Genomic DNA, 13,212 nt, shown 5'->3' with positions numbered 1-13,212 from the left:
GCCTCGTACCTCTTTCTAATAACAAAATACATGCGTTAGTAACTTCAAGGAAAAGAATAAATCAAACAATTAAATTAAATAATTGGAATAGAGATTAGGGGCCAAACCCTCAGAAATTATAACCTTTCACGTCTAGGGCGAAGGCAACTTCGAACTTGGCTAGGTGTTTCTAGATCTTGTGAATGCGGAATTTTGTTAGAGGGAAGGTTTAGAAAAAGAATAGAGAGAGAAAGCTTCTAGCTTTAGAGAGAGATGATGATTGTTGAATTGTTGATGATTGAAAACGGAGGTTCGAGACCCTATTTATAAGAAAACAGTCCGGAAATAGGTAGAATTTGATAAGGAATAAAACTCCACTCTGTCGCTGCAAAACCGACCTTGTAGCTAGGTGACAGGGTCTGTCGCGTGGCGACAGCCTGGATTCCTACGCGCTTTTAAACACGGAGTCCACTTATCAATCAAAATCGATTTGTAAAGTCCGTATGAAAATCGAAATCGTATTTTCCATAAAATAATATTTTATTCCAGATAAACTTATCAAAATATAATTATTAATTCTAATTTTATTAGGACTTAAAAGAACCTTCTAGAGAATTCTAGAAGACTATAATTAATTCTAATAACTTTAGGAATAATAATTAACATTGGGCCCTCCCCTAGATCCTTGGGCCGCATGTAAGGATCAAACCGGGCCCAGTTTAGTGTTTTGGCCATAACTTCTTCATTATTCATCGGAATTGGGCTTATAATATATCGTTGGAAAGCTCTTTGCAAGCCCCATCCAACTACACTATTATTAGACCCTTGTCGTGGAACAAACTAAACTGGATCAGCTATTTTCATAAAATAGAGTTGTTTTCGAAAACAGAAAGAAAGAATTTTTAATAAAAACCAACTGCAACACTTGACTTTTCACACTTTCACCTTATTCGATAATCATTCGACGCAAAAGGTATTCATCACTGGGTTTGGTTTTGGGGAGACACATTTGGGTGTCTACACTAGTATCATTTTAGGATGCTTTTATTGCTTTCTAGTATCATGTTTAGGTTGCTTTCCATTTCTTATATCATGTTAAGGATGAAGATTTGATTTTTATTGTTCGTGACATGCTAGGATTTGTTATTAATCTTGTTAGTATCATGCCTAGGATCTTGCTATTATTATTATGCTTTGATGAGATTGAATATTATGATGATGATGATTTGTGGTATCAATATATTATTATGTTGCTTAATATATTATTGTTATTGCTTGATCATGCCCTCTCTTGCAGGATTAAAGGGAATTTGTACTTGAGATCACGCTTAATAAGATAATTAATAATTTTATTTAGGCTAATATGATTATAATTCAAGTGATCGCCAATAATAAATTTGTTTGTGCATTAATATTCAACCAACATAGATTAAACAGGTTTAGGATTAATATATTGATTGTATGTTAGTCAGAAAGCGCACATGAATACGAGAAGAATGAAGTAGAGGCCTATTATTAGGGCAGGTTCAATCTCTTTTAGGTTGGATTTGTACCCTCATCCCCGAATATCCAGTCATGGTTCTAGACCACTATGGAGTTAGCGATCTCATGGATCGTGAAGGGGTGTAACCTTCACCTTGTGAATGGTTTACAAGTTCCTAAAACTTGTTGGCGACTCTTTTGCTCTAGCTTCCTTTCCTTTGGGCCACCATGCTTAAGTGTATGATCACAGTGGGGCTCAAGTGTGGGATGCTTGAAATTATTCCCCATAGTTTTTTGGCAACTCCACCGGGGAGGATTTCTATATTAATTCCTAAAATTTATTTTGGCAATAATTTAAAATGAGTGGATGAGACTCGCGTAATTTTGATTGACATTATTGGCATATGTATAAAAAGGTCTGCATTAGATAGACCATCCGTAATGCGTAAAAAACATAGGATTTTTACACGTAGGAAATTTGGGAAATATCTTTCACAACTAGAATTGAAATAACGCTACGAAAAACTGGAAAATTCTAAGAACAGAAAGCTGCTGAGGGATGTAGGAACTAGCGCTGAGAAAACAGTGCCCGTTGCAGTGCAATTGCATTGTTGCTGTACGACAGCAATGTCGCGTGGTGACAAGGTCATCGTCTCGCGACGGTCCCTATTGTCTCACGCTAAGTTCTTATAATACCGAGCCAGATATCTACCTTCTTGCTTTAACCAGTTCTAGTACTGTTTGCTCGATTTTACTTCCTGATTGAGTTTTTCTCATTTTTCTGAACCCATATGTGTTCTACATATGGCTATAAACCTCTGGGAATTCACGCTCCATCTACCCAATTGAACGCTTATTGCAACGACGGGTACATCCGAGTTTGTGAATTCACCAAACCATGGAAGCAAGTTTAACTTGCGGGGTCCCATCCATACGCGCCAACCCTTCCAAAGGTCAGGCTTCCGCGCGATACATCCGGACTCATAACCATGGATCCTCTTCGACTAACCCATCCTTGAACTTTAGAGAACTAGAGCCATGGTCAGGTTGCAAACTCATTGCATCATATTGTGACTATTTGACTACTTGTGCATTATTTACTTGTGCATATTTATATGTGATTAAACTAACCGTTTGGTTTGACTTGTAATTATAAATATGCTTAAATAAATAACCAATGACTAAAAGACTTTGCTTAATTAATTGATTAATTAATTTGAGCTAATAAATATGTCTAAAATCGAGTCATAGTTCCTTTGAGTCAACTCGGATTTTTATTCCGGTATACTGCACAACGTCAACTTGTTTTGGTCATAGCCGGAGTTCTAAGAAGAGTTATGAGTTGTAAAACCTATGGATCTGTAGCCCCGAGTTTTATCTTTCATTTGGCGTTGGTTTTGTCCAATTCAGAGTCATGGATAAAAAGTTATGACTAAAATACTACAGCCTGTCCAGTTTAGTGCACATACGTGAAGTCTTAACTTAGTCTTTGTTTGAGTCTAGTCACATGGTCATGACAGGAGTCTTGAACATATCACTTACACTCACAAGTATTCACACACTTTGTACATACTCTTTTCACACCCTGACCATGTCTTAAGTTCATGCATGAGTCGTCCTTTTCGTCATTCAAGTCGAGGGTCCGTCCTATTCCGGAAATTTCCATATCTCTCCATCTACATCACCTTTTCATACATTACATATCTCACACTTTCCTTCTTAAACACTTTCTACATTCACATTCCTTCACCTTACATGCTTCCTCCATATATCATTCACCTCACTACACTCTTTTCCCATCCATGCATGTTGAATCGAGTTTGAGTCATGTGATTGACAAACAAAGAAAAAAGGGTAATGATGAAACAAATGCACAAGGCAAGCTTCTCACCAAGATTTCATGCTTTCTTATTCTTTTTTCAAACCCTTCCCCAAGAAGTCTAGCTTAGGCACCCTTTATCATCCTTAGATTTATTTCTTAGAGTTTGATTTTTTACCGTTCACCTTTTAAATAAAATGAGCATTTCTTTCCTTGCATATGATCATTGCATTTTTTTTATTAAAAAAAAAAAAAATTCATGCCCGACTAAGCACAAGGTATACTAATGATTCGAGGCACCCTTCTAGCCATATCATATCACTTTTACCCTTTAAAAATATAAATCGTTTCTTGATAAACCACTTTGAGCCTCGTCTAACGATAGACCTTTCTTTTTTCAACCCACATCTACCTAACCTTGGGATGGGATAGTGTGCAACTTATGTAAGTTCTAAATACAAAAACTTGAGTGATTTTACCTAGATCTCAAAAATTCAAAAAAGCAAAAAAATAATAAAATTATACAAAAGGGCAAGTGTTCCAATGTCATTGATATGAACATATATTTGATAAGAACACGTCTCAGATTGCGTTTCTTATCGAGTGCTCGGTATCGTGCCTGAGAAACATGAATGCCAAGTGAGTGATAGATCACATGATTGGGATTGCCCACATTTATCGAAAAATGCAAAAGTAAAAAAGAAAGAGATCAGAAAAATAAACAAAAGAAAGAGAGTTCAAAAGTGAGAAACCTCGAGCATACAAATAAAAAGATTCAAATGCAAGGTTGCACACTTGGGGGCTTATCTAGGGTCTTAAGCCTTTTATCCCCTTCTTCTTCAACCTTTAGCCTAACCACATTACAACCCTTAAAAGACCTCTTTGAGGTGTACACACATTTGTGCGAGGTTCGGCTAAAGCTACGTTCGACCTGATTCCTAACAAATACGTAGGCTACCTCACATTGAGGTGCGGCCGTAATAAAAATGCATTCACATTCATATTTATATTCACACATGATCATATCAAAGGATCTCCAATGCTCATCCCTATCCACTTAGAGATAGATTTGAGGGCTTGATCCCCACATCATTAGCCTATCCAGCCTAAGAATCACCATTATTTAAGTCTTTTCAAAATACTTTTCCACACACTTAGCCCTTACGGCCAAACTTTAGTGTCACTTTCACACACATCACAGACTCATGACCAAATAATCCTTCCTCTAGGAGCCATTTTTCATGAAATCTTAACACAACGATGAAGCACGCCTTGTCATATCAAAATCATTCATCACTTGCAATCATCATTGCATCACAAAGTATGAAGTGCTTAGCCTCCGTGCCTAAGTTACCTAAATACTTTCATCATCGAGTCAACAATTGAGATAGAGTAGGCGTCGTTCGAAGTGCGCCTACGTTAAGCATGTTGTGAATATGCTTGGCACTCATAGGAAGTGGGAATTGACATATACGATTAGGGACAACAATTAGGGACAAAGCAAAGTAGGGAGCCGCCAACAAGTTTTTAAGGAACTTGTAAACCATTCACAGATCATAAAAGGCAACCACGATAAGGGATAACGATAGGCAACAACGATTGACCCGTGAAGGTTACACCCCATTCATAATCTATGAGATTATTAACTCCATATGGTTCGGAACCACGAAAGGAGGATTGGGGATGATGGTACGAAGTGAGTCATGGAGTCACATTCGCCCGTATTGGCCTCTACTCGATTCTTATAGTGAAAAGTGATTCCTGCGATCTCAAAGGCATGAAAACAAAAATTCAATTTGCTCCAAACTACAATTATGCTAAATTGGTTTGAATATTAATGCAACATATAATTCTAAACTACTAGCGATCACTTTAATTAATTACAAGATTAAAAAGGAACCTAAACCGGTTGTCCAAATTATCTTATTAGTCGTGATTTTTAATTACATATTCCCTTTAAACATACAATATGGTGATCAATAAATAATAATAGAATAAACATTAATTTTGGAAGCAATTTAAAAATAAATTGTTAGTTAAATCAAATAATAACAAACCCTAATCATGATACTAGCAATATAAAAATAAGTAATTAAATTAATTAATTACTCACATTCCGCGCGTTCCTTTAAATTGCTACATCATGAATAAATTGTTAGTAACTTCAATAAAAAATATAAATCAAATGGAAATTAAATTAAATTAAAAGTAGAGTTGATTTGGTCCAAACCCTCAGTTATTTGTACCTTTCACACCTTGGTTTAAGGACGAAACCTCGGGTTAAGTATGGACTCCTTGGAGCGCTTAGGGAAGGAATAATGTAATTAGAAATACAGGTTTAAGGTTTAGAATATAAGAGAGAGAGGAGAATGATTTTTGGTGTAAAAGAGAGGGAGAGAATGAACAGAGGGAACACACGGAACCCTAAAAAGATAAAACCCTAGTTTTGGGGTGCCGTGACACGGCAAAAAGTGCCGTGACACGGAAAAATATGCCGTGACGCGCGGAAGTAGCTGCCCTAAAAAGATAAAGCGCGTTCAGGTTTTACGCGGAGAAAACACGGGAAAATCCCGTAACAAGGCACATGTACCGTGACACGGCAGAAAATGTCGTGACGCGGCAAAGTCCACCGTGACGCAGCATGTGGTGGCGTGTCACGGTGTACTTTTTTTTCGTGACACGGCACATGTACCGTGACACGGCAGAAAATGCCACGACGCGGCAAAGTCCACCGTGGCGCGACACGTGGCGCCGTGTCACGGTGTACTTTTTTTCGAAATACGTGAGGAAATGCGGGAAATACACGAAAAAGGCACCGTGAAACGGTGTAGAGTACCGTGTCACGTTATTATGCACCGTGCCACATCAGTTCTTGCCGCGTCGCGGCATTTTAGCTGCAGCGCAGTAATTCCAGTTTTTTACGCGTTTTTAAAACTACGATAACTTTTGATCCGTAACTCAGAATAAGACATATAACATATCATTGGAAAGCTTATCACATCTACTTTCCAATAAAATTGAAATAAGGTCAAAATCATTTGTATATTTTATGATATGGCTGTTTTAGTGAAAGGTTATCGGTTTTGGGCCGAGTTTAGTATTTTGCTCATATCTTCTTCGTTTTAAATCGGAATTGGGCTTATGTTATATTGTTGGAAAGCTTATTTCAAGGCCTATCCAACCAAATAATAATTCAATCAAAGTTATAGGGCCACAAAATCAGTTTCTCTCGGTTTTGTGATGTGGACACGAAAAGAGGAAAACAAGTTATGGTGTAGGGAAATGAGCTAGGAAATGGATTGGTTTATGAAATGTATTGAATGGACACATGGATTTAAGCACTCCAAAGATTAAATACTCAACCCGACCAATAATGACGGTGAAAGGTTGTTCATCATCGGGTTTGGTTTTGGGGAGACATTTTTAGGTGTCTACAGATAGTCTAGGATGTTACAATCCTTGCACCATGAGATATAACATCAGCACATACATTTGACTAAACTCATTCAATATGCACTCTCAAACACTTCTTCTTTTTCACGTCTTTCTTTTTCGGGAGAATGCGGTTAATAGTGTTTATATTTTTTAGAGTTAGCCCTCTCAAATAAAAACACATCATCAGCATAAAACAAATGGGAAATGCCCACATCCTTTGTAGTTTTGATAGGATCCTAGTTTGTTTTTTTTACCTCTTCCTCAATCAATTGAGTCAACCTTTCCATACATAGAACAAAAATATAAGGAGAAAGGGGGTCGCCTTGACGAATTCCCCTCGATGGTTGAAAAGGTTCAACAATCTCTCCATTCCAAAGAGTCGAGATGGAATTTGAGGTGATACAAGAGAGGATAAGATTGATAATCTTCTCAGGAAAGTTAAAGCCTAAAAGTGTTTCTTGAATGAAATCCAATTCAATGCTATCAAAGGCTTTTCTAAGGACAATCTTCAAGGCCATGATGTTTCTGCCTTTTTTCGCTTTGTTAAAGTAATGAGCCATCTCTTTAATAATGATGATATTTTCGTCTATGGTTCGATTTTTGACAAAAATGGATTGCAATGGACTAACAAGATTGGCTAAAAAAGGCCTTACTCGGTGGGTGATGGTTTTAGTGATGAGTTTGTAAATGGTGTTGCAGAGCCCTATAGGTTGAAAGTCTTTGAGGGTCAGCCCAATGGATCTGGACCCGACCTGGATCCGTGGATCCAGATCCATTTTTCACGGATATGGGTCTTCAAATTTTGGACCCGACGGATCCGGGTCGGATACGGGTCATTATGAAAAAACGGATCTGGATTCGGGTCCAACCCTCAGACCCGAACCCATATCCGTTTACCCGTTTTATAATGTATAATTTTTCTGAAAAAAAAACTAACAATTCTACTTATACATTTATCCCAGCCCAAATATACAACTCTAAAAGACACTTAGATCACTCACGAATTGAAAGTCAGATATTGTCTCCCCCTAGTACAAACTCTACTCCAAATTATACTTTCTCTCTCTACCCCTAATTCCCCTAAAGCCCATCAAGTCTGCAACCATGGCGAGCAAACCTCCATCTAGTCGGTGATCGATCCTCCCTTACAAAGCAAAAAGGAGCTTCTCCAAGCACCGACCAGCCTCCATTCATCAAGACTCATCCTTTCGTTGTTTTCCTCATATAATTTATAACATTAATTCATTTTTTGTTTTTGATTTTTCTGCAAATATTTTTGTTTGTTTAATGCTGCAGTTTTTTTTTTTTTTTAAAAAAAAAAAATTAATATTCTTTTATTTGTTTTAATTTTGTATTTTTTATTTAATATGCTTTTATTTGTTTTAATTATGAGTTGTTTTTTTTTTAATTATATAACCTACAACCTTCGAAACTTGATTTTTTTTTTAAAAAAAAATGTAGAGATAAGAATAAGCCATGTCTTCATATTCGAAGTATACTACAAGTCTGCAAGTTTACAAGCTATGATAATTGATTTGTTAAAAATTGAAAAGAAAGGAAAAGTTTGGCAAACATGTAGGATCCGTTTTGGACCCGGATCTGGTGGACCCGTCAGACCTTGATCTGGATCTCTAATTTCCAGACTTGATGGATCCGGGTCGGATCTGGATCCAAGGTTGAAAAACGGATCTAGATCCGTGTCCATCCGGACTCGGTCCAAATCCAACCCATTGCCATCCCTACCCTAGTCATGGGAGTGTCAACCTTTGGGATTAGGCAAAGATAAGAAACATTAATTTCAGCAGGAATACTGCCCTTATCAAAGCAAGAGGAGACGAAATCAGTTATAGGCTTACGTAAATTATCCCAAAAAATTTTTGTAAAAGATGGGCTGAATTCCATTAGGTCCATGGCTCTTTATAGGGGCCATAGAATCCAAAACATATTTTAGTTCCTGATTTGAAATAGGATCACAAAGGCAATGGGCCTGGGCCGCAGATAAGCAATTTGGGCTAAAGAAGATAGAAGTAGTATGGCTGCTAGAATGGTTAGAAGAGAAAATCCCTTTAAAGTAATCCCAAGCCATGTGTTTAAGCAATTTTTGGTCAAAAACCCACTCATCTGAATTATTTTTAGGGCAGTAATTTTGCCTCTTGATTTTTTTGCCTTGGCTAAAATATGATAATATTTTGTATTATAGTCCCCATATTTTCGCCAATCCACCCCGGCTTTTCGAGCCCAAATTACTTTCTCAGTATGGTGAATTTGATTTAATTCAGCAATAAGGTCAAGCTCTAATTGTGAAAGAAATCTAGAAGATCGATTTGCAAGATAAATTTGGATACCATCAAACCCAACCCTTATTCTTTTTTTTTTTTTTTGATAAGATAAATTACCAAAGATATTACTACTCCAGTATTGTATTATCTAAGAAAGATTTTCTACCCTTAATAAAATCCAAATTAGTCCAATTACTAATGAAATTTTTTTGGAAATCATGGTGAAGCAACCGGGATTCTTTGAAACAAAACGGAAAAGGGCCACCTTTACAACAATCATTCAAAAAAATCAATAAGGGATAATGATCCGAGTAAGAGTGAGGCAAATGAGTTACCTTAGTATTTGGAAATATGGTGAGCCAAGAAGGATTCGCAACTGCTCGATCAAGACGCTGCCTGATGAGATTAAGACCTTCTATCGCATTTTTCCATGTGTAAAGGTTACCATTGAACCCTAAGTCGGCCATTCCAGCACCATCCATCCAGTTGTTAAGATCGATGCATTGATTAGGCCGAAAAATTTTTCCACCCTTTTTCTCTGATTGATTTGTAACTTCATTAAGATCTCTCGTAACCATCTAAGGAGTATCACTAGGTGGATAGTTTTTTTGCCATTCCATCCACATTGCATGTCGCTCTTTAGCCATGCTAGGCGCATAAACCTCGGGAGAACCTTTGGCTAGTGGGGGCTGAAGTGGAAAAGAGCATGAAAGTATTGAGGAGTTGTACAGCTGATAAGATCAACCCATTTCTTCTAGAACATCCAAATCCCTCCTTTTTTTCTCACTAGGTTCCACCGTGATATGGTCATCAAAGCCTAGGAACTGAGAGACTTCCTTAGCTTGATCTTCCCCCACTTTTGTTTCCAAAAGAATGACAAATTTAAGGCGATGATCGCATAACACATCCATTGTATGAGGCATAAAATCATTCTAACAAGCACCACGAATATTCCAAAGCATGATATTCATATCTAAATTTGGCATACGATCACCGTGATTAAAACCCACAATATTCTTTCCTCTATATATCATTGGTGGTTGGAACTCCTCCCAATTGCTTCATTCTCCCAACATCTAGATTCCTCCACTTTCAGTGATGTCATTAGGGCATGGATTTCTTTCTTATACATAATCTCGTGTGAGTAACGAGGTTGGAGTTGAAGCCCTACCACTTCTCTTTGGATACTGAAGATCTTCATACGGTTTGCCAGAGTTCCCATATCTGCCCCTCGACTTTCTAATTGTAAAGGGATTGAGGTAAGTTTTATTGCGGTGAGATTAGGTGTGGTAAGTCCCATCCGGCACTCGTCCCACAAAGTGATTTAAAACCAATTGGTGTTAGTTGGATATTTCCTGCATGGTGACTTGTGGTGGTCGAACTCTCTCCACATTCGATGGTGATGGTAGGGAAGCACTCCATCTCGTCGGAGTTGGTCGGAACAGTGATCAAGTCGTGGATGGGATGACTTGGGCCATTTTGGGTGGGTTTTTCGGTATTCTCGGAAGAGGAATCGGCGACGGTGGTCTTGGGAATGGTGAGAACGGTTGTCTGTGACTGATTGATGAGCAGCTGGAAATCGGATTTTTCCTCTGATAGGTTTGTGCCTGGGTGATGGGTGGTGGAATGGATGTCGTTGTTGCTAGGGATAGGATTAGGGAGGGTGTTATTCTTGGTTTTTTTGGTGACGAAATTGGGTCCGGGCTGGGTGGATCCACCTCCATTTGGGCTGGTGATGGTGGTGTCACTGGTGTTATTGACATGGAAAGAGTGGTTAAGGGTTCCTGAATTTTTTTCTGCTCCATTGAAGAGAGTTAATTTTTTTCTGTTGGTATGGAATAGTAAGAAGTTAAAGGGGTTTCACGGATATAAGTATTGTCATGGGGGTTATTGCTTGTGTCAAGAGAGTTTTGGTATAAGTGAAGCTTACTATTGGCTGCATGGCTATGATGGAGAATGGGTGTCAATGGTTTTTTGGGGGAGATTGCACGCTTGTAGGGGTAAAGCTCATGGTTGCCTTGTCACTTCCAAATTTTGTAGTGACACTTCGTTTCTCCAATATTTAAATTTCTTTATTTTCTTGCAATAAGACCTTCCATTTATTACCTTGGGAATTGTTAACGGGGTTTTTATTTTGTTTTTGCTTATGAGCGTTTTCCGTATTTTGGTGTGTAGCTATTTGTTTCCCGTTTTTTGTGGCATGCTAGGCTCTCTTAGTTGGGTTTTTTTATTAACAACAATGGACCTTGGGCCAACTTCCGTCTGAGCTTGATCCTCATTTGTTTATCCATGTTGTTGTTGCTTTCATTGTTGCCCACTAAATTCTGAGAAGTAGGTGTAGCAGGTTGACTTATGGGCTTACTAGAGTCCAATAGTGCAATGCTTGACACTTGATTGCAATTTGCTTTAGCATGCCCAATTCTTCCACAAGCAAAATAAATGCTGTGAATTCACACTCAATTATTTGCCATTGATTACTAACCCAAACCTTAGAAATCAAGGGGGATTTAGCATCTAATTCAACACAAACTCTTGCATATCGAGCTCTTGCTATTTGATTTGTGGAAAAATCTAGACGAATTGGTTTTCCTACCACTTTGGCAATTTGGAAAAGCGCTTCTTTATCATAATATTCCACTGGTAACTCTGGAAAACGAATCCAAACCATAATTAGTTCAAAAGGATTCATAGATGACTTAAAATTAAGTATCCACTTAGTTATCATTAGGTAATGATCCTGAATGAACCAAGGCCCCCTAAACAAAGCTCTTTCATAGTCATCTTGGAGAGAAAATAGAAAAAGATAGACACCTTTTCCAATATCAATAACTTCAAGAGTACCTCTTGGTTTCCAAATGGCTCTAGCACATTGAGTCATGAATGATGGTCGAACGGTTATTCCCATGCATTTACCCGTTAGGGTTAGCTTTCAAGGGTTACGTAGATTCTCCAAAGTTTCCTTCGGAATTGGACCACATGATGACCACTTGGTGGATTGACCTCAGGGTCTTTCCAATCCATAGAAGTCCATAATTTTTCTTGCTTCATCAAACCATTGTGAAGACTTTGCCACCACCTCTCGAAAGGATAAGGCTAGTTTAGGCATGGCCTGGTTGTTATCAGTAGGCATAGCAACTGGAAGTAAGATAGAATCCTGCATGTCGGTGTCTTTTAGCTGTTGAGATATCAAAGACGTATCTAAGGGAGGCTCACTACTAGGAGATCCATCCTCCATAGTGGAATAGAAGATTCCTTCGCTACCAGTTGATTCCTAAAGCCCTACACGCCCAGGCGTGAAAAAAATTCCCGATTACCAAAAGGCAGCAGAAAGGAGTCTTAGGGAGTTTTGAGGAAAAAAAAAACTCAGGAGAGAATTCTTAGAGAGAGAATTCACTCAATTTTTAGGTAATTACTTCATTATATAATGTTGTACTTTAACTAGTAATAAATATATGTAATATACTATGAACCCCATAAATACACCACCAACCAAACTACGTATCATTTTAACTATTACAATTATGGGAACTTCGTGGAAGTTTTCAGGTATGTTTGGGTTGTATAATAGACCCTATGATCCAAAAACTATCGAAATCAGAATGACCGACGAAAAAATAAACGCCAATGCATAAATAAATTCAGGAGAGGATCTTCATTATGGCTCATAGAGATTTGAACCCTATAATTTTTGTAAGTGTTACTAGACGTACATGATTAAAATATTATGTCAAGTGGCAGATACAACAACTTTTTCAAGTGGGTTCAGATAAAAAAAAAATTAAAAATCTAATATAGATACTTTTACTACTTAATTTTAAAAAAAAAAAAAATTATTTTTGAAATTATTTTTATCAAGACCTTAAATTTTTTACGCTCGAATTATAACATACATTACAAATTTAATTCATAACTCAAAATTTATCAACTACAACCAAAATGGTACGTATTTTTTATTATATTATTTTTTTCACATATATTGTACATGTATCGTAATATATTGTTTTCATCTATTAGCCTATATAAGTGTGTGTAAATTAAATTTTTAGATCAAACTCGCATATTGTATCCTTATAATGATTAATTATTTTATTATCATATTTTAATTGTATTCAACAAGCTTTTATAAGAGTTAAGTAGGGTCGATTGACCTCATTTCTTTAAACTTGACTTCGGTCAGATTATTGTTTTTTTGTTAATATATTAGATATTTATAATTTT

This window comes from Chenopodium album, chromosome 14 (genome assembly GCF_948465745.1).
Source record: "Chenopodium album chromosome 14, dcCheAlbu1.1, whole genome shotgun sequence".
In the NCBI taxonomy this organism is placed as follows: domain Eukaryota; kingdom Viridiplantae; phylum Streptophyta; class Magnoliopsida; order Caryophyllales; family Amaranthaceae; genus Chenopodium; species Chenopodium album.
The sequence above is the reverse complement of the archived record's forward strand: the minus strand, read 5'-3'. Positions refer to the sequence as shown.